The 23,810-nt window shown below is 49.0% G+C and overlaps 1 protein-coding gene across 1 annotated transcript in view; it reads left to right on the top strand.

Moving 5' to 3' along the window:
- The window catches only part of LOC137637029 (uncharacterized), a 318,070-nt gene that overhangs the window by 319 nt on the left and 293,941 nt on the right, over positions 1-23,810 (top strand). The gene's annotated exons all lie outside the window — the stretch shown is intronic.

A 23,810-nucleotide genomic window follows, 5' to 3' on the forward strand; every position in this document is an offset into this window, starting at 1 on the left:
TGAAAATATTCATTTTAATACATTCTGAGCCATAACGTTTAACAAGTACTTTCATTCTTTTATGTATGTGAATTTCTCGAAGGTAGTTCTACCTTTACGTTCAGTGGAAATCGTAGGTTAGGTCAGAAAAGTATTGTCGTCGTAGTCTATTTTATCGTGGCTATTTTAATAACCTTATTAATTTTGGTTTGTAATATGATAATAATTGTGGAAAGAATATATTGTGCAGCTCTAGATAATCTACCCTCTTAGCCTTGGCTTCATTTCACTCGGGGCAAACTTATTAAGGATGATGCTAGTATGTGTGTATATATATATATATATATATATATATATATATATATATATATATATATATATATATATATATATATATATATATATATATATATATATATGTAAGTATATATTGTTTTATATATATGTGTATATATATATATATATATATATATATATATATATATATATATATATATATATATATATATATAAATATTTATATAAGTATATATATTTTATATATATATATTTATATAAGTAATATATTTATATATGTATATGTAATATTTTATATATTTATATATTTATATATATATATATATATATATATATATATATATATATATATATATATATATATATATATATATATATCTATATCTATATATACATATTTTCAGTAAGGGCTAAATTACTTGAAGTATCAACTACTTTAGGAATACACTATTTAAGTTTTCTGTACTTTTTCTTGTGTGATTTTCCCTGATGGATCCCTTGGACATATAGCATCCTGCTTTTCCAACTAGGGTTGTAGATTATCTAGTAATAGTAATAATACTAATGATAATATAGCCTAATCCACATTAATTGGCAGATCCACTGTATTATAACTTTTTAGGCATAAAAAAAGTCTTAAACCTCTTGAAAGCTTTTATATTATGAGCCCACCAGGTGTCTAGTGGAACCTTGTTATATAATCTTGGGGCCGCATATTTGAAAGTTCTAGAAGCTATTTTTGAGTTGTATCTTGTCTTCTATAACTTGTGTCCATCCATAACTGTTCTCGTGTCAATACGATTTGTTGGTTGCAGGATATGTAGCAATTCTCTTGAATATTTTGGATATGCAATTCTGATATTTTTATGAGTCATTGTACATATCATAAAATTTATTCTAGCATTAATAGGCAGCCGGTGTAGTTGAATCAGAACGGGTAATCCTTTCTAGCGGTAGAGCCCCTTTTATCAATCTTGCTTCTCAGTTTATTTTGTTTTGTAATTTCTGAAGTTGTTTATTGCACAGTAATAGACAGCATTACCGTTATCAATCCTAATAATAATACAGTTAGGCTAATCACAAGTTTCTTAACGAAACATTCGTCTAGATATATTTTTACAAAACCAATTTGTTCGGTCACTCTATACAAACCCTCGCTATTTATAAGAGAACATACTTTCGGTGCAGCTGTAAGACTAGCAATAAGACTTTTAGCGAGGTACTGTCGAACCATTCCAACTGCTAGTTAGTGAGAGGGGTGGGGGATAGCCGGCAACCCCTCTCACTCATACACCTAGGCTGAGCACTCGTTTTGCTTTTTTAATGTTTTTATATATATATTTAAGCTTGTCTTTTCAGTGAATGTGGCTTTTTCAATATTAAACTTAGCCGGTGATTATATAAGCTGCAGCTCTGCTGCTCGACAGAAAACTCTACGCTCAAAATCCGCCAGCGATCGCTATGCAGGAGGGGGTGTACTTCAACAGCGCCATCTGTCGTGCAGGTACTCAGTACTCAATGTAAACACAGAACTCAATTTTCTCTCTGTCGTGCCACCGGCAAGACCTACTAAATTCGCTGTTGCTTACTGGATTGGTTTTCACATATTTTTGGTGAAGTACACATTTCTAGTTTTGAGCTTTCGCTTTGCTGACGTTATCTTCAATACATCCTTGCATTCTTTTGTTGATATCGGATTATTTGTTGACGACTTTGGATAGTTTTTGAATTCCCCTTTGACTAATTCAAAATGGCTGACCCTTCTCAAGTCCCTAAATTCAGGAAGTGTAATGCTAGGGACTGTTCAAGGCATCTTCCGAAGGCCTCTATCGATCCTCACACCGTTTGTTCCAATTGTCGGGATAAAACCTGTCAATTGGAAGATCGATGTGAGGAATGCGTTGGGCTTTCGGAATTCGATTTTATCGAATTCCAGAAATATACACGTAGGCTAGAGAGAGATAGAGTCAGGAGAAGTTCATCTCGCTCCGTTGAATTTTCCTCTCCTCATGCCCCACAACCTATTCCTTCCCCTGTAGTGGTTGCTCCTGATCCCCCTTCTAGCACTCAACAACCTTCGATGGCAGATATGATGCGTGCCATCCAGGCTCTGGGTGAGAGAGTCGAGTCCTTGGCTAGTGACCGTAACCAGCTCATGGCAGACGTCAAGGAGCTGAAGTGCAAGAGTGCAGTGGGTAGTGATAAAGTGAGTGGTAGTGTTGTGGATAGTGTTGTGGATAGTGTTGCGCTTGAGGGTTCGTCTGTTCGTGCCTGTCGTCCTCCCAGTCCGGGACCTCTTGCAAGCTCCCAAGCCCAGGGGAGAAGCAATGTCGTACGACCAAAGGGTTCGAGAGGCTTTAATCAGCGAACAGACGTTCCCTCCGTGGTTTCGGGCGTATCTACCCAAGATCGCCCCACCCACACAAAGACGAGAGAGCCCATTTATTCCTCGTCTGCGGAAGAGGTTTCTCGGAAGAAACCATGGACCAAGGTCTCGCGGCCTCTTAAGCGCAAGTCGGTCCCTTCCGCGCAAGTCCAACGGCCCAGTTGTAGCCACTGGGTCAGTTCGGACTCGCTGCAGTCTTCCGACGACTGCTCACCTCCTAAGAGAGGCAAAGCGGTACCGCATCAGGCAGTAACACCGCCTGTTGCCGCACCTGCTCCTGTAGACCCTAAGTGGTCTTTGCTGCAGACCATGCAGTCTTAGCTAACGTCGTTGATGCAGGACTTTCGTGCGGAGAAGGTTGACGCTGCACCAACCTCTAGCCTACAACCTCCCACGGTTGTGCGTCCTGTGGACGCTGAGGCGACCTTCTGCCGCACTCCAGCTGAGAGAGTCCCGCCACCCATGCGTTCCAGTGTACCCTGCCAGCCGCATGTTGACGTTCAGCGACGCACGGAGCCTTCCGTTGACGTTCGCGAGGTACAACAACAGTCTAAGTTGTTTTGTTTTGACGCGGTGCGTCAACCTCCGCAACCCAGTGTGGTTACCTCTACTCGCCCACATCAGACTAGACAGTCTGGAGTAGACGCTTTGCGTCCCCGCGCTGCTATGGTTGTTGCCAGTTCTCAGACTGGGCAACAGTTCCATGACGTTGCGTCCGGTTCAGTCACACGTGCACCCGTGCTGCCGGACTCAGCTGAACAGCCGATTCCTACTCCTTTGCCGCTTCCTCCTCAATTCTCAGATGATGGATTCTCTGATGATGACGACGCTGCACACATTGACGACCCACATACGGACATTGACGAACCCAAGACCACGCAACCCTCTTTGGACTTTAGAAAAGTTCTTGCTCTGTTCAAAAAGTTGTATCCTGATCAGTTTGTGTCTGCGGCTCCACGTTCTCCTCCGTCAGAGTTTGCTTTAGGCACGCAGTCATCCGCACCTGCCTTTACGAAACTCGTCCTCGCCCGCTCGTCCAAGAGAGCTTTACGGGTTTTAGGAGATTGGATGCAGTCCAAAAAGAATCTAGGGAAGACAGCATTTACGTTTCCCCCTGCGAAACTCTCTTCCAGATCGAGCGTCTGGTATGCCACGGGAGAAGTTCTCGGCTTGGGAGTTCCTGCCTCTGCCCAGGGCGACTTCTCAAGTCTAGTAGACTCTCCCCGCAGGCTAGCCATGAGACGCTCTAAGATATGTTGGTCTCCCTCGGACCTAGACCATCTGTTGAAAGGTGTGTTTAGAGCCTTCGAGGTCTTTAACTTTTTGGACTGGTGTCTGGGAGCTTTGAGCAGGAAGATCTCCCCGTCTGACAAGGAATCTTCCTTGCTCATAATGTCCTGCATGGACAAGGCCATACGTGACGGATCCAGTGAGCTTGCGGCTTCGTTCGTTTCCGGTGTCCTCAAGAAACGGGAGAACCTTTGCTCGTTCCTGTCTGCTGGAGTAACACCGTATCAGAGATCGGAACTTCTTTTTGCTCCTCTCTCAAAGTGCCTTTTCCCAGAGGACTTGATAAAGGAGATTGCTGCCTCCTTGATTCAAAAGGACACTCATGACCTGGTTGCGTCCTCTGCCCGCAAAGCCACCCCTTTGCCTACCTTGTCAAGACCCAGGATGGACACTCCAGCGTCCAGATTCATTCCGCCCTTTCGTGGCAGAGCCTCCAGCAGAGGAGGTGCTCGTGCCGAAGGGAGACGTGGGAAGAAGAAAGGTACCAAGTCCTTTAAGGGCAGAGTCTGACTGCCACCTTCTTCAGACAGCAGTGGGAGCCAGACTCAAGAACTTCTGGCAGACCTGGGAGGAAAGAGGCGCAGATGCTCAATCTGTGAAGCTGCTCAGAGAAGGGTACAAGATCCCGTTTGTTCGCAAACCCCCTCTAGCAACGTCTCCCATCGATCTCTCTCCCAGGTACAGGGAAGTAGACAAGAGACGAGCTTTGAAGCAGGAGGTGTCTCTCTTACTAGAAAAGGGAGCGGTAGTCAAAGTCCGGGACCATCAATCCCCGGGCTTCTACAACCGTCTCTTCTTAGTGGTAAAGAAGACAGGAGGGTGGAGGCCGGTGCTAGACGTCAGTGCGCTGAATGTCTTTGTCACAAAGCAGACGTTCGCCATGGAGACCACAAAGTCTGTTCTAGCAGCGGTCAGAAAGGAAGACTGGATGGTCTCTTTAGACCTAAGGGACGCATACTTTCACGTCCCCATCCACCCAGAATCCCAACCTTTTCTGAGATTCGTCTACGAAAAGGTTGTCTACCAATTTCAAGCCCTGTGCTTTGGCCTAAGCACAGCTCCTCTTGTGTTTACGAGGCTGATGAGGAATATTGCCAAATTCCTGCACTTAGCGGATATCAGAGCCTCCCTCTATTTGGACGACTGGCTTCTAAGAGCTTCTTCCAGTCGTCGCTGTCTGGAGAATCTAAAGTGGACTCTAGATCTGATCAAGGAATTGGGTCTCCTGGTCAATATGGAAAAGTCCCAACTGGTCCCATCCCAAACTATTGTGTATTTAGGGATGGAGATTCACAGTCAAGCTTTTCGGGCTTTTCCGTCGGCCCCCAGAACAAGTCAAGCCCAGGTATGCATCCAGAACATGCTAAAGAAGGAACGATGTTCAGTCAGACAGTGGATGAGTCTGATAGGGACGCTTTCATCCCTGGAACAGTTCGTTCCGTTAGGGAGACTACACCTCCGTCCCCTTCAATTTCACCTAGCTGTTTACTGGAAAAAGGACAAGACGCTAGAAGCGGTCTCGATCCCCATTTCCGAAAAGATGAAGTCGTCCCTGACTTGGTGGAAGGACAGTATCAACCTCAGAGGGGGTCTGCCACTGGCTGTTCAGACCCCCAACCACGTTCTCTTCTCAGACGCATCGGACACGGGCTGGGGTGCGACATTAGACGGTCGGGAATGCTCGGGAACTTGGAACTCGAATCAAAGAACGTTACATATCAACTGCAAGGAGCTACTGGCAGTTCATCTGGCCTTGAAAAGCTTCAAGTCCCTCCTTCAAGGCAAAGTGGTGGAGGTGAACTCGGACAACACCACGGCCTTGGCGTACATCTCCAAGCAAGGAGGGACCCATTCTATGACGTTGTACGAGATCGCAAGGGACCTCCTCACCTGGTCAAAAGATCTAAACCTTTCTCTAGTAACGAGGTTCATCCAAGGCAACTTGAATGTCATGGCAGATTGCCTCAGTCGGAGGGGTCAAATCATTCCAACAGAATGGACCCTACACAAGGATGTGTGCAAGAGACTGTGGGCCACATGGGGCCAGCCTACCATAGATCTCTTCGCAACCTCGATGACCAAGAGGCTCCCAATATATTGCTCACCAATCCCGGACCCAGCAGCAGTTCATATAGATGCCTTTCTTCTGGATTGGTCACATCTAGACCTTTATGCATTCCCCCCGTTCAAGATTGTCAACAAGGTACTGCAGAAGTTCGCCTCTCACGAAGGGACAAGGTTGACGTTAGTTGCTCCCCTCTGGCCCGCGAGAGAATGGTTCACCGAGGTACTTCAATGGCTGGTGGATGTTCCCAGAACTCTTCCTCTAAGAGTGGACCTTCTACGTCAGCCTCACGTAAAGAAGGTACACCCAGGCCTCCACGCTCTTCGTCTGACTGCCTTCAGACTATCGAAAGACTCTCTAGAGCTAGAGGCTTTTCGAAGGAGGCAGCCAGGGCGATTGCTAGAGCAAGGAGGACATCCACTCTTAGAGTCTACCAGTCGAAGTGGGAAGTCTTCCGAAACTGGTGCAAGTCAGTATCAGTATCCTCGACCAGTACCTCTGTAACCCAAATAGCTGACTTCCTATTATACCTGAGGAAAGAAAGATCTCTTTCAGCTCCCACTATCAAAGGTTACAGAAGCATGTTGGCATCAGTCTTCCGTCACAGAGGCTTAGATCTTTCCAACAACAAAGATCTACAGGACCTCCTTAAGTCTTTTGAGACCACGAAGGAGCGTCGTTTGGCTACACCTGGTTGGAATTTAGACGTGGTACTAAGATTCCTTATGTCAGAAAGGTTCGAGCCACTACAATCAGCCTCCTTTAAAGATCTCACTTTAAAGACTCTTTTCCTGGTTTGCTTAGCCACAGCTAAAAGAGTCAGTGAGATTCACGCCTTCAGCAGGAACATCGGATTTTCATCTGAAACGGCTACATGTTCTTTACAGCTTGGTTTTCTAGCCAAAAACGAGCTACCTTCTCGTCCTTGGCCGAAATCGTTCGATATTCCAAGCCTTTCTAATATGGTTGGAAATGAACTAGAAAGAGTCTTATGCCCTGTTAGAGCTCTTAAGTTCTATTTAAGACGAACTAAACCTTTACGAGGACAGTCAGAAGCTTTATGGTGTTCTATTAAGAAACCTTCTTTGCCTATGTCAAAGAATGCAGTATCCTATTATATCAGACTGTTGATACGAGAAGCTCATTCCCATCTGAGTGAGGAAGACCAAGCTTTGCTGAAGGTAAGGACACATGAAGTTAGAGCTGTCGCAACTTCAGTGGCCTTTAAACAAAATAGATCTCTGCAGAGTATAATGAACGCAACCTATTGGAGAAGCAAGTCAGTGTTCGCGTCTTTTTACCTTAAAGATGTCCAGTCTCTTTACGAGAACTGCTACACCCTGGGACCATTCGTAGCAGCGAGTGCAGTAGTGGGTGAGGGCTCAACCACTACATTCCCCTAATTCCATAACCTTTTTTAATCTTTCTCTTGAAATGTTTTTTATTGTTGTTTTTGGGTTGTCCGGAAGGCTAAGAAGCCTTTCGCATCCTGGTTGATTTGGCGGGTGGTCAAATTCTTTTCTTGAGAAGCGCCTAGATTAGAGGTTTTGATGAGGTCCTGTAGTATGGGTTGCAACCCTTGATACTTCAGCTCCTAGGAGTCGCTCAGCATCCTAAGAGGATCGCGAGGCTCAGTAAGGAAGACGTACTTAAAAAGGCAGAGTAATTGTTCAAGTCGACTTCCTTACCAGGTACTTATTTATTTTATGTTTGTTATTTTGAATAACTGCTAAAATGAAATACAAAATCCTTAGCTCATATAATGTAAACAATTAATGCTGGTCTCTACCCACCCCCCTGGGTGTGAATCAGCTTATATAATCACCGGCTAAGTTTAATATTGAAAAATGTTATTTTTATAATAAAATAAATTTTTGAATATACTTACCCGGTGATTATATATTAAAGGACCCTCCCTTCCTCCCCAATAGAGACCCAGTGGACCGAGGAGAAAATTGAGTTCTGTGTTTACATTGAGTACTGAGTACCTGCACGACTGATGGCGCTGTTGAAGTACACCCCCTCCTGCATAGCGATCGCTGGCGGATTTTGAGCGTAGAGTTTTCTGTCGAGCAGCAGAGTTGCAGCTTATATAATCACCGGGTAAGTATATTCAAAAATTTATTTTATTATAAAAATAACATATTTGTGTGATAGCGTAGTGCGACAGGTTCTCAAAGGCGAAGAACCTTCTCTTACGATTGTCCCCCTTGGATGCTAAACAACCTGTTGGCTGTTGGCCTTCCGAGTGTTTCGGCCTTGGCCGCAGATGATTTGTCGTTGTGTGGATACTTCTTCTTTGTTTGGATATTATCATCGCTCGTTCCCTGCGATTTCTCGGAGGAAGACCACTTACAGCCTTCCCAGAGTTTGAGTTCGGTCTTGCTCTTCATTGCTGACGACTCGGCTCTCCTTCGTTACGTGGAAGGCCAGCAGATACTCAGGGTGGGAACACCTTTACTGTCACTGGGGCCTTCATGTCTTCTATCGAAACGGATCCACACACCTTATGCCTTTATTGTTGGAGTCAGCGGTTTGAAAGTGATAACGTATGTATGGAATGCAGGGAGGGGCCTACCTCCCAGTGGGAGAGGTTTTCTCGGCGCCGGAAGAAGAAGTCCAAATGGGATATTTCTCTTTCAAAGGTTTCTTTGAAGAAGGAAAATCCTAAGGACTCTTCTTCCGTAGCCCAAACCTCCTCCGAAGCTCCCACTCGATCGGCTTCTCGCGAGAGGCCGTCGAGTGGTAGCATAGGCCGTACTGTTGTTGACCGATCTCGGGGTTTGGGAGAGGGAATTGCCTCCCATAACGAGGCAGCTCCTCCTCCTCCCCCGGGGGAGGATTTAATTATTTCTCCTGATGTGAATAATGATGATCTTTTGCAGCTTTGGGCTTCCTTGGGGCTTCAGGGTTCGCCCTCCAAGGAAGCTATGTTTGACATGATCAGGTTGGGAGCAGCTGTCAAACAGTCACCGGCGGTAGCAGAGGTTGACCCTCTGTTTATTGTCGAGGCTTTTGTGGCAGACGCTTCCAATGAGAGTGTTCAAACCCCTGCTCCTGTTGTAGCTGAAGGCTTAGCTCCCCCCTCCGAGCATCCTTCAAGGGAGGAACTAAGTCCAACGGTCTCTCCTGCTGGTGATTCTCACCCCCCGGGGGAGTTCACTGACAGAGAATCCTCTTCGGAGGACTGCCGATGGTTTGCCTGCTGCTCCCAGAGGACGTATCCGACGTAAGGCTCGCCCTCCTCTTCGTTGCCGAGGTCTTCCTTCTCCTCACAAGGGTGTTAGGAGGCGCTTCTTTGGATCTTCATCCTCGCAGTCCCCCGCAGAGGCACCTCGTCCTTCAGCTACCGTTCCTGCTACTTCCTTGGACCTGGACCTCTCCGCAGATCGTTCGCGATCTCCTACGCCTGCCAGACCTGCTGATCTGCCTTCACCTTTCCTGGCTGCTGATGCACTGTGGGCGCCCACCCATCCCGTTTTCAAACGGGCACCGGTCCCTTCGGGGCAAAAAGGGCTTTCACACATTGTGTGTAAGTCCCTTAAGCGCCAGGTTTCCCCTGTGCGCCAATGTTTGTCTGCGTGCCAGCGCACTACTGCGCGCAAGCGCCCACTGGTTGCTGTCTCATCTCGCCAGCGCTCTCCTGTACGCCCACGATCTCCTGTTCGTCCTGCAGTTCGAGAGACTACGCGCCCACGATCTCATGCTCGCCAACGGACCTCTGCGCGCCCTCGGCCTGATGCACGCCATGGACGCCCTCGGTCTCCTGCTAGTCAGCGCTCTCCTGCTCATCAGCGCTCTCCTGCTTGTCAGCGAACTACTGCTCGTCAGCGATCTCCTGTGCGCCAGCGCTCTCCTGCTCGCCAGCGCTCTCCTGCTCGCCAACGCTTGCCTGCTTGTCATCGCTCGCCTGCTCGCCCTCGATCTTTGGATCAGGGTTCCAAAGAGAAGTCATCTTCCTCTCCTGCTCGCCAGCGCTCTCCTCCACGATCACCGACTCGCCATCAGACCTCGCCTACGCGCCATCGCCCGCAGTCTCCATCGCGCGCCCACGCCAGAACTTCTGTTCCTGATGAGCGCCCTCCTGCACGCCCGCTCGTTAGGGATATTCCCCCTGCACGCAGGCGCCCTACGGCTTCGCCCTTACGGGCCCTTCAGAATCCTGTGGCTGCACTCCATCCGAGGTCTCCGGAACGCACACCAACGCGCCCCTTCACCTATGCGCCCATGCCCCGTCGCCTGCGCGCCCACGAGCTCCTTTTCCTGCGCGCCATCGTTCACCGACGCGCCAACGCGCGAATTCTCCTACGCGCCAACGCTCGCCTGAGCGGCAACCCGCCCCCTCGCCTACGCACCATCGCTCGCCTTTGCGCCATCGCTCGCCTGTGCGCCATCGCTCGCCTGTGCGCCATCGCTCGCCTGTGCGCCATCGCTCGCCTTTGCGCCATCGCTCGCCTTTGCGCCATCGCTCGCCTGTGCGCCATCGCTCGCCTTTGCGCCATCGCTCGCCCGCACGCCATCACTCCCTCGCCATCGCCCGCGCGCGTGAGCAATCAACTCCCGAACTAGGCAATGGCCTATCGCGCGAGCGCGATGCCCAGCGCGACCCACAGCACGTTTCCACTCGGGATCCTGCAGTACGACGCGCAGTCAGGTCATCTTCATTGCGTTCCCCCCCGTAAATGCAGGACAGCGCGCTCAACGGAGGGAGAAAAATCTCCGGACAGGTCCAGGAACTTTTCTTCTACAGCTTCTTCCTTTCAGGCAGACCCTGTTGTAGTTTCCACTCCTAGGGATCTTACGATCCCCTTCCCTCCAGAGGGTGTCTTTGACAGCGCTGCTGTCAGTCGGCTGCCCTGGTTTGGGCCCTTGATCAGAGCGGTTGCACAGGCTTTCAAGCCCGCTTTCTCTGAACTAGGCTTCAAATCAGCGGCCCCCCTGAAGAGGAAGAGAGGAGTGGACGATGTGGTTACTTCTCCAAGGGCGAAACTGGCTCCTTGGAAGCCGTCGAGGAAGGCTCCCTCCCCTCCCCAGACTTTCTCTCCATCCCCCGTGGACGAGGGTTTTCCGTCCTCAGGGGATTCTCGTGAGGTGAGGCGTTCTCTCATCGCACCAATGGGAGAAACCCCACCTCGCGCCGAGAAGTCTCCTCGGGTGGAGGCGGAGAAGAGCCCCCCACCATCTTTGTTGAAACTCTGCATCCCTCCCAGGAGGAAGTCGAAGGACTCCACGACAGTTCCGAAATCTTCGAGAATCAGACCAGAACCAGCTAAGCCCGCGGAGAACGTCCACGAGTCCCCCCAAGAAGAGCCTTTGGGGACTGGAGACCTTGCTGCTAGTCCATCTGGAGGAGAGCCGCAGGAGTCAGAGCATGCCTTTTGGTTAGTTTTGACTCTGATGAGGAACCTTAATGGATTTTCGGATCCGGAGATTCCTCCTCGAGAGGGCAAGGACATGGTTCTGGACCGAGTCTTTGGTACTCAAAAGCCCCCTAAAACCAGCGCTGCTTTGCCCTGGTCCCAGGGGGTCAAGAGTGCCAGAGATAAGGTCGAGAGCCAGCTCTCCGAGCTAGCCTCCTCCAGCCGTTCCAGCGCCGGAAACAAACTCCTTCCATCTCCTCGTGTCCACCAGAGGAGGTACTGTACTTCGAAATCGTCGAGGAGTTCTGTTTAGCTCTTCCCCTCCACCACTCGGTGGAAGAGCTCTCCAGGGGAGTCCCTCTCGAGAGGCTCTCCAACCGGCCAGTGCCGTTCTCGGCCTTGGAGATTCTCTGCCAGGAGAAGGTAGCGAAGTGCGCCATGCAGGCCCCTTCGTGGCTGGATATCTGGCTGGGATCTCTTGGCATCCTGATGCGATCCGAAGACTTGTCTAAGGAGAGTACCAGGAAGGCCTTGGAGACCTTCCTTCTTTCAGGTACTCGTACCATCGAGTTTCTGGCCCACCAAGTCTCGAACTTGTGGGCTAACACTATCCTGAAACGCCGTGATACGGTGTCTGAAAGACTCAACTCGAAGGTCCCCAATACCGAGGTCAGTAAGCTCAGACATTCCTCCCTTTTGGGGAGTAGTCTGTTTGAGCCGAAAGATGTAGAGCAGGCGGCTGAGAGGTGGAGGAAGTCCAACCAGGACTCCCTCCTCCAGAGGGCTTTAACATCAAATCCCTATAAGCCTCCAGCACCTCAACAACCTCGCCTTGCAAAGACGACAAAACTGGCAGTAGCAGCAAAGGCAGGGGTGTCCAAACAGCCCTTTCCCGTCAAGGACAGGAAAGGCAAGAAGTCCTCCAGGGGAGGCAAAAATCCTAGGGGGAGTGGCCGAGGCTGCAAACACTAGGATTGGCAGTCCCCCCCCGCATGTCCACCAGTGGGGGGATGCCTCCAAAGTTGCGCGAACAGGTGGCAGCAACTCGGGGCCGATTCCTGGACGATCTCCGTGATCAGCCAAGGATATCGCATCCCGTTCATAACATCTGTACCTCCCCTGACATCGAATCCTGTGTCGTTGAGCTCTCTTGCCATGGGATCTGCAAGAGGGCAAGCCCTTTGGGCAGAAATCGAGACCATGTTGAAGAAGAACGCTCTCCAAGAGGTCGTCAACGGGTCCCCAGGCTTCTACAGTCGACTCTTTCTTGTAAAGAAGGTGTCTGGAGGCTGGAGACCAGTCATCGACCTCTCAGCTCTGAACAGGTTTGTCAAGCAGACACCGTTCAGCATGGAAACGGCAGACACGGTCAGACTCGCAGTGAGACCGCGAAACTTCATGTGCACACTGGATCTGAAGGACGCGGACTTCCAGATCCCAATCCATCCGTCTTCAAGGAAGTACAGTGGTACCTCTACATACGAATTTAATCCGTTCCAGAACCAACTTCGGATGTAGAAAATGTTCGGATGTAGGGACGAATTTTCCCACAAGAATACATTGAAATAGGATTAATCTGTGGTTGAGCCCAAAAACCTATGATAACTCCTTAATAAATTACTACACATAATTTCCCATGAGAATAATGCACACTAATTTAGATAATAGACATGTAAATAAGAAGAATTAGCATAAAATGATAAATAAGAAACGGGTTTTTAGCATCACTTTACCTTAGAAACTCCAGCGCAGGTGTTGTTGGTCTTGCTACGCAGAGAGGAGACGGACGGGCGGCGAGGAGGTAGAGAGGTTAACTACGATAAATGTACAGTACACTACCGTAACTTATTCTAACTTACACTAAGTGAACTTTAACATAACTTAGCTTATTTTTTTTTTTTTATTTTTATATTTTATATTTTTTTTTACATTTTCTTTTTTTCTTTTTGATGATTAATTTTAATCAGTTTCTCTCTCTACACTTAAAATTGACTGAATTTCTTTCGCTTCACTCTGCCGTTTTCTTTGTTTCACTTTCTTCCACTTCACTCTTTGCCGTTTTCTTTGAATCACTTACATCCTCTTCATCACGAGTTCGCTTCGTAGTTTTTGTAAAGAAATTATCGATAGATAATTGCTTGGTACGGCTTTTCAGAATGTTTCAAAAGTGAGTTAGGCAAACATCATCGAACTGCGAAACTACACGACAAACCTGCAATTGTTTTGGGTGGTATTTGTCGATGAAGTCGACCACGTCTTGATATTTTCCTAACACCTCTTTTATATGCGCCGAACCTAACACATGTTCTACCTCCTCGCTCCCTTCCTCGTCATCACTCATGTGCACAGACATAGCATGGAGTTCCTTGAGCTCATCCGTGGTAAGTTCGTCGTGATGTTCGGCGACGAGTTCCGTAATGTCATCTGCGTCGACCTCCAGACCCATGGACTTGCCAAGGGAGATGATTTCCTCTACGGCTTCCGCTGCACCCACCACGGGATCAGGTTCGGGGTCAAAACCTTCGAAATTTTGGGAAGAAACTGCATCAGGCCACAGCTTCTTCCATGCAGAATTGAGGGTCCGTTGAGTTAATCCCACCCAAGCCTGATCTATGATCTTCAAGCAGTGCACGACGTTGAAGTGGCTTCTCTAAAATTCACGCAAAGTTAAGTTGGTGCTTTGCGTGACATTAAAGCACTGCTTAAATAAGTGCTTGGTGTACAGCTTCTTAAAATTAGAGATGACTTGCTGGTCCATGGGCTGGAGGATAGAGGTGGTATTCGGTGGAAGATGCAGCACCTTTATGAACTTGAATTCATCATAGATATCATCTTTAAGTCCGGGGGGGGGGGGGGGGGGTGAGCGGGTGCATTGTCAAGGCATATGAGGCACTTTAAAGGCAATTTCTGTTCATGAAGATACTTCTTCACAGAAGGGCCGAAAACTTGGTTAACCCATTGCACGAAGAATTGCCTAGTGACACAGGCCTTCGAGTTGGATCGCCAGAAAACATGAAGCTGGTCCTTATCGACGTTGTGTGCCTTAAAGGCCCTAGGGTTCTCGGAATGGTAAACCAGTAAGGGCTTGACTTTAAAGTCCCCGCTAGCGTTGGCACATAGGGCAAGAGTCAACCGATCCTTCATTGGCTTATGCCCAGGCAATTTCTTCTTTTCGGCGGTGATGTAGGTTCGACTGGGCATCTTCTTCCAAAACAGCCCGGTTTCATCACAATTAAACACTTGCTGCTCTACGTAGCCTTCTTCCAGCACGATCCTTTCGAAGTTTTTGACAAAGTCAGCTGCAGCCTTTGTGTCCGCACTAGCAGCCTCTCCGTGGCGAACAACTGAATGAATCCCGGACCGTTTCTTAAATTTATCAAACCAACCACGAGATGCCTTGAAATCATCTGAGGAAGGCTCAATTGAACTCTTCCCAGCATCACCCCCAGAGTTCTCCTCCTTCAAGTCCGTAAAGATGGCGTGCGCCTTCTCGCAGATGACGGTCTCGGTGATGGTGTCGCCAACGATCTCTCTGTCCTTGATCCACACTAGCAGAAGTCATTCCATCTCTTTTATGATAGGGCTACGGCATTTTGAAATTATGGTGATCCCCTTAGAAGGTTTCACTGCTTTAATAGCTTCCTTCTGTGTAAGGATTGTCAAGATCGTCGACATATTACGGCCATACTGTTTAGCAAGTTCACTCACGCGGACGCCACGCTCATGTTTTTCAATAATTTCCTGCTTAAAGTCTAAAGAAAGCATTTCCTTCTTCCTTTTCTCACCACTACCACTACCACTTGCAAAACTAAGCCTTTTAGGACCCATACTTTACGTAAATTACCGTTAAAGGATGCTCGTAAAAAATCACGATTAAAACACAGTTAATAGCAGAACGCACAGGGAACAACCGCAAGAGGACTGACCCGAGCCGCGCTAATTGAGGGTCCCTCTGAGGTCGAAGTGCTGCCTTCTATCGGCGGAAATAAAAAACACTCAAGGCGCTATGAGCCCCGACTACGCGTACGAGTATTGTTTACTTCGGGTGTCGAAAAAAAACATTCGGGTGTAGAGTAGGAACGTGTTCGAATTGTACTTCGCCTGTAGAAAAATTCGGATACAACCGGTACGACGAAAATTGCTTACTTCGTGTGTCGAAATAAAATTCGGGTGTAGAGTAAAAAATTTGCTCGAATTTTACTTCGGATGTTGGAAAATTCGGATGTAGATACGTTCGTATGTAGAGGTTCCACTGTACCTAAGATTCAGCCTAGACAACAAGATCTACCAGTTCAAGGTTGGTGCTTCGGTCTCTCAACAGCACCTCAGGTTTTCACCAGAGTGTTCACCCTGATATCATCGTGGGCACACAGAATCGGCATCTGGCTCCTACGTTATCTGGACGACTGGCTGATCCTAGCAGACTCGGTGTCATCCCTTCTTCGACACCGAGACAAACTTCTGGGACTTTGCCAAGGTTTGGGGATCCTGATAAATCTCCAGAAGTCTTCTCGGCTCCCTACTCTAAGACTGGTATATCTAGGCATGATAATAGACACCAGTATCCACAAACCCTTCCCATCAGACGACAGGATAGCAAGGCTGAGGAGGGTCGCAGATCCTTTCCTCAGACGAGAAGAACTCCCAGCCCAATCGTGGTTACGTCTCCTCGGTCACCTCTCATCCCTGGCCCGTCTAGTTCCCAACGGTCGCCTCACAATGAGATCTCTGCAATGGCGACTAAAGTCCTGGTGGAATCAAGGACACGATACCCCGAACGTCATGATCCCGATGGGTCCTGCGGAACGGACGGATCTTCAGTGGTGGGTGACAGACGAGAACCTATGAAAGGGAGTGGATCTTCTCGTCCTCCCCCCGGATTTGATGCTGTTTTTGGACGCTTCAAAGAAAGGGTGGGGGGCCCACGTTCTGCACCACAGGACCTCAGGCCTGTGGTCAGAATCAGAAAAGAGCCTCCATATAAATCTGCTAGAAATGAAGGCTGTATTCCTGGCCCTTCAACAGTTCCAACAATACATGGCAGGTCACTCTGTGGTGGTGATGAGCGACAACACCACAGTAGTGGCTTACATCAACAAGCAGGGAGGTACCTTTTCAGAGCAGCTATCCCATCCCGCAGTAGAGATACTGAGATGGACCGAAGTCCACTAGATTCCACTATCGGCTCGCTTCATTCCAGGCAAGAGGAATGTGCTCGCCGACAATCTGAGCAGAGCGTCTCAGATAGTGAGTACCGAGTGGTCTTTGGATCATGTAGTAGCCAACAAAGTCCTGACTTTGTGGGGTTCCCCGACCGTGGATCTGTTCGCTACAGCGCTGAACTTCAAGCTTCCGCTGTACTGCTCCCCAGTCCCGGATCCCAAGGCACTCTGGCAAGATGCCTTTCAACAACGGTGGGACAACATCGACGTTTACGCCTTTCCCCCGTTCTGTCTGATGAGTAGGGTACTCAACAAGACCAGAATATCGATCAATCTCTCGATGAACCTGATAGCTCCGCTATGGCATCACGCAGAATGGTTTCTGGACCTTCTGCAACTCCTAACGGAACTTCCGAGAGAACTCCCTCGACGACACGAGCTACTCAAACAACCACACTCCAACATCTTTCACAAAGCCGTAGCTTCGCTTCGACTTCACGCCTGGAGACTATCCAGCATCTCCTCGTAGAGAGAGGATTTTCGCAACAAGTTGCGAACAGGATGTCTGGACACCTGCGAAGGTCATTCGCAGGGGTCTACCAGGCAAAGTGGAGAGTTTTCTGTGGTTGGTGTAGTGGAAGGGCTATCTTTCCACTCGATGCCACTATTCCAGCAATAGCGGAGTTCTTCGTGTATTTGCGAGAAGAAATGCGCCTTTCAGTCTCGGCAGTGAAGGCTATCGCTCAGCCTTAAGTCTAGCCTTCGGGCTCAAAGGAGTGGACATTTCTTCTTCGCTGGAACTTTCTTTACTCATACGAAGTTATGAACTTACCTGCCCTCAGTCTGAAGTGAGACCTCCTCCATGGAACGTGGTTCGAGTTCTCAGGTCTCTTAAGAGATCTCCCTGCGAACCATTACGCCAGGCTTCTGATCGCCACCTGATTTGGAAGATCGCGTTCCTACTAGCTTTGGCCTCGGCCAAGCGAGTCAGTGAACTTCATGGTCTCTCGTATGACATTGCCCATTCAAGGGGATGGGGGGAGGTAACGTTCAGATTCGTCTCTGAGTTTATTGCTAAGACTCAGAATCCGGGAGTGCCGGACCCACGGTTCGACTCTTTCCAGGTTTCGAGTCTTCGTTCTGTAACAGATGACCCAGACCATCTCCTACTGTGGCTATATCTTAAAAGAACGGCTGCAGTTCGTCCCCAAGTGCAGGCATTGTTTGTAAGCACTGGGAGGACAAAGAGGAGCGTTACCAAGAATACCATCTCGGCATGGATTCGGAAGGTAATCCATCTATCCCTGAATCCTGACCCTCCTCCGTCACGTCGCCCTAGAGCACATGATGTCAGGGGCGTAGCTACGTCCATGGCCTTCAAAAAGAACTTCTCAGTGACGCAGGTTCTACAAGCAGGGGTGTGGAAGCGTCAGACGACCTTCACAGCCCACTACCTGCAAGACGTGACCCACAGGAGACTCGATACGTTCTTTATCGGCCCTGTGGTGGCTGCACAACAGCTGGTTTAAACCTCAGGCTACTTAATGGACAAGTAGCAGAAGGTTGAGGGCATTGTTACCCAGTCTTAGTCTGCATGAATGAAAAGGTATGTCTGGCCCTTATTCTTTTCTTCATCCTCCCCTCTCTTGGGGAAAGTAGCATCTTGGGTTCTCTGCACAGCTGACCTCAAACCACTGCATGTTTCCGTGTGTTCCTAGTATTAAGCTAATACTATCACGTCCCTATACCCTGACGAGGTGGTATTGGGAGAGTCCTAGCCTAAGTTTCCATCTAAAGGACTTCAGGTCAACTTCCTAGGACAAGTCACTCTTCAAACCTTCACACACAGCTTACGTAGGCCGCAGCCCTTGCATAGCAAGGTTTTAGCAAGGTGCAGGGACTCCTTATTGTTGAGTGCTGACACACTCAGATATTGAGTCCCCGGGCAAAGCCAAAAGCCAGTACTGTCCGGGACTTACCACCCTTCCTAAGGGTTGAGTCACCCATATTAAATAGCGCTGTTTTTATTTCAGTTACGGAACAAATGACAAATTCGTAGGTAATTTGTATTTTTCCTAACTATACAAACCTCAGCTATTTAATCAAACTTGCCCGCCAGCCCTATCCCCCGTGAAGTCCTACCTCTAAGCAAAGTGAGCTCAGCACAAGTGTGTATGAGGGGGGGTAGCAAGCTACCCTCCCTACCCCCCGCTAACTAGCGGTATGGGTAGTAAACCCTCGTTAAAATTCTAATGGCTCGTCATTTCAGCTACGCCGAAAGTAATTACCCATATTAAATAGCTAAGGTTTGTATAGTTAGGAAAAATACAAATTACCTACGAATTTGTTTTTTCACAAAGACGTATCTTCGCTTCGGCTTCACGCCTGGAGACTGTCCAGCATCTCCTCACCCAGAGAGGATTTTCGCAACGAGTTACGGAAAGGATGGCTGGACACCTCAGACGCTCTCCAGCATCAGTCTACCAGGCTAAGTGGACTTTCAGTTGCGTGGAAGGGGTATCACTCCCCTTGATGCTTCTATTCCAACAATAGTGAAGTTCCTTGTATATCTTTGGGAAGAAATGCTCCTCACGGTTTCGGCAGTGAAAGGCTACCGCTCAGCCGTAAGTCTCGACTTTAAACTGAAGGGAGTAGATATATCCTCATTGGAACTTTCTCTCCTCATACAAACTTATGAAATTACCTGCCCCCAGTCAGAAGTTAGACTTCCTCCTTGGATTGAGGTTCGAGTCCTTCAGTCTCTGAAGGGAGCTCCCTACAAACCATTATGCCAGGCAACAGATTGCCACCTTTCTCTGAAGACTGAGTTTATACTCGCTCTGGCATCGGCCAAGAGGGTTAGTGAACTGCATGGTCTTTTCTACAACATCTCCCATTCAAGGGGATGGGGAGAGGTAATTCTCAGCTTCGTCCCTGAGTTTATTGCCAAGATTCAAAATCCAGGAGAAGCAGATCCGAGATTCTGGACCTTCAGGATTGGGAGTCTTCGTTCTGTAACCAATGACCCAGACCAACTTTGCCCAGTGAGGTCTGATGTGTTTTTTAAAAAGAACAGTATTAGCTCGCCTCCATGTGTCGGTATTCTTTGTCAGCACGGAGAAGGTCAAGAGGAAGGTCACGAAGAACACCATCTTGTCATGCTTTTATCAACCTGGCAATTAATCCTGACTCTCTTCCATTACAATGACCCGGAGCTCAGGACGTCAGTGTCATTCAAACGTCCCTGGTGTTTAAAAAGAACTGCTCTGTGGCGCACGTATTGCAAGCGGGCGTGTGGAAGCGTCAGAAGACCTTCATCCCTCACTACCTGCAATACGTGACCGATAGGAACATGGAAACTTTTCCATTGGTCCTGTGGTGGCTGCACAATAAGTAGTCTCAACACTTCAAGCTCATTGATGGATAAGTAGTAGAGGGTTGAGGGCTGAGGTTACCTGGGTTAGTCTGGGGTGAATGAGTAAGAATGACTGGCTTCTTTCCTTCCTTGACCTTTCCCTCCCTTGGGGAATCAACACCAAGATACTCAACACAGCTGACCTCACCTCTCTGCAGGTAAGATCCATTTCCCTTGTATAACATAGTATAGAAATAATAGTTATTGCATCTCCTATACCTTTAGCGAGGGGGTATTGGGCAAGGTCTAAGTACTCTTACAATTCCTATGACTCGGAGATTCCATACATAGACCAAGTCACATTTCTAGGCCGCTAGTCATGCAGAGCACGTCAGTTTTATCAAGGTGGGGTTTAGGGTTTCAACCACTTATAATCTATAGCTTAAGGAGAGAACCGCAGGTCAAATGCCAAGAGCCTGTTGGCACGGACTTCCACCCTCCTAAGAGGTAAGTCATTCCCTGTAAAAGGCAAGCGTTTGTATAGAGTGACAATAATAACAAATTTGGAAGTAATTTATATTTGTTCCGTAACTGGAATACAAACCACGCTATTTAATAGGGGTATTACTTACGGCGTAGCTGAAATGACGAGCCATTAAATTTTAACGAGGGTTAACTACCCATACCGCTAGTTAGCAGGGTTAGGGGAGGGTAGCTTGCTCCTCCCCCCCCCTCACACACACACACCTGTGATTGAGCTCACTTTGCTTTCAGCTTGGATGGGGAACGAACATTGCCGCTCTTCATCCTCGCCAAATATTGGCAGCCGTTAATGACTTTTGCTTTTTCTTTTTTTCTCAGTGTGTGTTTGTGAAGTTGACTTCTGCGGCCATGCGCATCTGCCCTGGACTCTCCGGCAGCCCTCGTGGGACGTTTATGTCGGCGGTGGAGACTGATCCTCACACCCTTTGTCCTCATGCAGAGGTCAATGGTGTGATAGCATAAATAAGTGTAGTAAGTGTAGGGAGTGGTCTTCCTCCCAGTGGGCGACGGGGGAAGAAGAAGTCCAAGCGGGATATTTCTCCTTCGAAGGTTCCTTTGAAGGGAGAAAAACCCAAGGCATCATCTTCCGTCTCCCGACCCTCCTCCGAAGCTTCTACTCGTTCGGCCTCTTACGAGAGACCGTCGAGTAGCGTAGACCAAGTTAATGTCGGCCAACCCCGGTTCTTGAGAGATGATGTTGCTTCCCCTAACGAAACAGCCCCACCTCTCCCTCCGGGTGAGGCCGTGTCACTAACCCCGCTTTTACAGATTGGTCTTCCTTGGGGCTTACGGGTCTGTCCTCCAAGGAAGCTTTGCTACAGTTCATCCGCATGGGTGCTTATGTTAAGCAGTCATCATCGCCGTCAGAGGTAGATCCTCTGACCCTCGTTGACGTTATTATGTCAGTGGTGTCTTATGCATTATCATCCAACTCCTCTGCCCCTCCAGACTCTCCAGCGGTTGCTGCCTACTTAGTTTCCCCCTTTCCTGAACATTCTTCGAGGGGGAAACTAAGTCCGTCTGTCTCTCCTGCAAGTGTTTCTTCCCCTCAGGGGAGTTCACTTATAGAAACTCCTCTTCAGAGGACTGCTGTGGCCCACGGTCAGCTTGCTGAACCAGAGGGCGCTTTCGTCGGAGAGCACGCCTTCCACTTTGCCTTAGAGGTCTCCCTTCACCAGCAGTGAAGAGGTGCCTCTTTGCTTCATCGTCGGCGCAGCCGTTCCCTGCAGAGGAGCCTCCACTGCAGTCATCTGACCTTCATCCATCGATCGTCACTGCTCCTGCAACTAGTCCTGTGACTTCAGTCCCAGACCTCTCTGCTGATCGTTCGCAATCCCCTTCGGTGGATGCTCGCCCTTGCAAAGGGCACATCGACCATCCACCCTTTAGACCTGCCGACCTGCCATTACCGTTCCTGTCACCGGTAAAGCCTTTTGAAGCTCTACCAAAGTGCACAGCTGCGCGCCATCGTCCTCCAGCTCACCAACCTACAGGACATCAGCGCTCACCAGCAGCTCGTCAGCACTACAGCGCTTCGGTGCACCCCTTCCCCTGCTCGCCCTCATAGAAGGCAGCAAGATCATGCACCTGTACGCCGGTGCTCTCCTAGACATCCGCGCTCTCCTGCGCGCACGCACAAAGACATGCGCATGCGCCAACACGCACCTGCGCGCCAACTTTCACTTGCACTCGCTCGCCAATACTCTCCTGCGTGCCCCAATATTCTCCCGCGTGTGCACTCTCGCCAACAGGCACGGGCTCAGGATCTACACCCGCCAAGGTCACCATCGTCACATTCCCCTCCCCGCATATGCATTCCAGCATGCCCTGCGGGAGAACGGAAACAGGCACAAGCAGAGGGGTTCAGGATCCCTAAACTGCCTTCTAAGTCAGACCCACCTATTACAGTGACTCCTCTTAGGGAACCTTCGGTCCCTTTCCCTTCAGGGGATCTTTCTGACAGTGCATCAGTCAGTCAGCAGCCTTGGTTCAGTGCCTTAGTCAGAGCTGTAACATAGGCATTCAAACCTGTCCTGTCCGACCATTCGTCAGAGCAACCTATAGCTCTGGATTCAAGACACGGAACCATGGTTTCCTCTACCCCTTTGAAGAGGAAAAGAGGAGTTTCCAAAGCGGTCACTTCCCCGAGGGTGAAACTGACTCCCCAGGGATACTCTCCCTCCCTGTCTGATGAAGACCATCCTTCACCAAGAGAATCGCGCGAGGAGAGGCACTCCTCCATCCCACCGTTTGAAGAAACCTCCCTTGATGCGGATGGTTCCCCTCAACCTGAGATCAGGAGGGACATGACGCTCAGGCCTTTGATGTTGTAGTCTTACCTCCTTCCTCGGAAGGAGTCCAAAGACTCCAAGATTCTACAAAGTCCTCCACCAGGACTAGAATGGAGACAGCCAGCCACTCAAGGAATGTCCGCGACTCACCCCAAGAAGAGCTCCAATATCAGGAGGACACCAACAAGAATCAGAACATGCATTCTGGCAGGTTCTGACTCTAATGAGGGTTCTTAATGGGTTTTCCGACCCAGAGATACCCCCTCGAGAGGGTAAAGACACAGTCTTGGACCGTGTCTTCAGCACTCAGAAACCCCCAAAGACCAGTGTAGTCCTGCCCTGGTCTCAGGGCGGGGCTCAACGAACAAGCTCCCCCCACATCCTCGCGTACAGCAAAGGAGGTACTTTGAGATACTGGGGGAGCCCTGTTCAGCTCTTCCACTTCACCACTCTCTGGAAGAGCAGTCCCGTCCAACCAAGACCGTAACGACAAAACCAGCAGCGAAGACAACAGTGTCTAATAAGCACTTTCCTGTCAAAGACAGGAAAGGCAAAAAGTCCTCCAGGGTAGGAAAGAATCATAGAGGGACCGGTCGAGGCCGCAAACGTTAGGATAGGCACTCCCCCTGCGTTTCCACCAGTGGGGGGGATGCCTACAAAGTTGGTCAGGCAGGTGGAAGCAACTCGGGGCCGATTCCTGGACAATCTCCGTGATCCGTCTAGGATATCGCGTCCCGTTCATAACATCTCTATCTCCCCTGACCAGAAATCCAGTGTCATTAGACTCCCTTGCCATGGGATCAGCAAGGGGGCAAGCCCTTCGGGCAGACATCCAGACCCTGTTGAAGAAGTGCGCTCTCCAAGAGGTCCTCGACGGGTCCTGAGGCTTCTTCAGTCGAACAAACTCCGTTCAGCATGGAGACCACAGACACGGTCAGACTAGCAGTAGGACCTCAAGACTTCATGTGTACACTGGACCTAAAGGATGCGTACTTCCATATCCCAGTCCATCTGTCTTCAAGGAAGTACTTAAGATTCAGCCTGGACTAGACAACAGAAAGTACCAGTTTAAGGTCCTGTGC

This window comes from Palaemon carinicauda, unplaced genomic scaffold (assembly GCF_036898095.1).
Source record: "Palaemon carinicauda isolate YSFRI2023 unplaced genomic scaffold, ASM3689809v2 scaffold5, whole genome shotgun sequence".
NCBI classification, from domain to species: domain Eukaryota; kingdom Metazoa; phylum Arthropoda; class Malacostraca; order Decapoda; family Palaemonidae; genus Palaemon; species Palaemon carinicauda.